At 50.1% G+C, this 1,690-nt stretch overlaps 1 pseudogene; it reads left to right on the top strand.

Annotated features, from left to right (window-relative positions):
• The first annotated feature begins 389 nt into the window (after positions 1–389).
• LOC147429425 (fasciclin-like arabinogalactan protein 1) lies at positions 390–1,406 on the top strand (annotated as a pseudogene).
• Positions 1,407–1,690: the final 284 nt, after the last annotated feature.

Genomic DNA, 1,690 nt, shown 5'->3' with positions numbered 1-1,690 from the left:
GCTCTCCCGCTCCAGCTACTGACAGCCTCAGCACTAAAGGGCACGGGGCATAAAAGGAAGCTCAAGAGGTGGGATCTACGGCTGAGAAGCCCGGGCACAAAAGCAGAGGCGCGCAGGGCCGTAGGATGCCCAGAAGTAAACTAGGACGCCGAAAAGTAAACTTGGACATGGGCACACCCTGTCGACGTTTATTTATCATGCATTTGTTGCCCACTGTGGTCAACGTATGCGCATAGGGGGGTTGGATAAGTCATGCGCCTTGACAGGCACCCACCAGGGTTCAAACCCGCGCTCAACACCCCACGCCTCATTTTTTTGAGCCCTCAAATCTCCTTGAGATTCGTGCCCGGGCTTCTCAGCCGTCGATCCCACCTCCCGAGCTTCATTTAATGCCCGTGCCCTTTAGTGCTGAGGTACTGACAGGGGCCACTCTTCAAATGCATTGAGTACACTGTGTGTGTGTGTGTGTGTGTGTGTGTGTGTGTGAGAGAGAGAGAGAGAGACAGATAGAGAGACAGAGGGGTATTGGCCTCTCCGAGTCTCCGTGCCCGCGTTAGTGAAAGGAGCGGGGTTACGAGCAGAGAGAGAGAGAGAGAGAGAGAGAGAGAGAGAGAGAGAGATCTGCATATAGCGCTAACTTTGTGTCTGTGACAGCACGTGTTTGTGTGTTTGTGTGAGAGAGAGAAGGTCGCCCTCCTTGCTTTCGCCTTGCTCCTCTCTCTGCTCTGTGCCGCCAGAGCCAACAACAACGTCACAAAGATCCTTGCTTCTCACCCCAGCCACTCCGCCTTTAGCAGGCTCTGCAAGGAAACAGAGGTCGTGGACGTCACGGCTGCCATCGTCTCCGGGAGAACCGTCATTGTCCTCGTCCCGCCCGACTCAGTTCTCGACCCCATTGTCCATCAGTAATCCTCTGACTCCAACACTCTGTATGATGTTGTAAGCTTCCATGTCTTGCTCGACTACTTCGACATTGCCAAGTTCAAGGCCATCACCAAGGGCACTACATTGAGCGTCTTGCACCATTGAGCGGCCAGCCAGGATGGCTTTGTCAACATCACTGTGAAAGGCAGCTCTATTCATATTGCCCGCACAGATGGTGGCATGTCCACTGTTGTCCAGAACGAGCTCTACAAGGCCCCCTATAACATCAGCGTTTTCAGCATCATCACTGTCCTTAACCCTAATGGAATTAGCACACCGAGTCCTGCCGCTGCCCCTGTCAATTTCACCGAGATCTTGATCCAGGTGTCTGTTGCAATCCTGTTGTGCATGCTTGATGTTTGGTATGTGGGTGTAATGTGGAAGGACTTGTGCATGCAAAAAAATTTCACATACTAACATTTTGGATGTGATGTGATAATAGTTTGCATTTGCCTGCAAGCATTGGGGTTTACGAGGAATGACAGGTTAGCAATTGATATGATCTTTTACATTGTTGGACTTTTGGGTAAAAGATTTATGCACCTTCTATGGATGTGTTTGGATGTTTAAGGCTTTATGGATATCAGCATTGCCTAGGTGTCGAACGAGGTGCGAAAGTCTGTCCCCCACGAAATGCATGCTCTCATGTCATGTGGGAAGATGGCATGCATGTATGTATGGATGTACATATATGTATGTGCATGTCGATAAAAGGCATGCTTATGATGGTATGCATCATTTAGCTAGAGCATCAATGCTCCTTCAA

Source organism: Adiantum capillus-veneris, chromosome 22 (genome assembly GCF_014529385.1).
Source record: "Adiantum capillus-veneris isolate H3 chromosome 22, ASM1452938v2, whole genome shotgun sequence".
In the NCBI taxonomy this organism is placed as follows: Eukaryota; Viridiplantae; Streptophyta; class Polypodiopsida; order Polypodiales; family Pteridaceae; genus Adiantum; species Adiantum capillus-veneris.
This window is presented reverse-complemented; position numbering and strand designations above follow the sequence as displayed.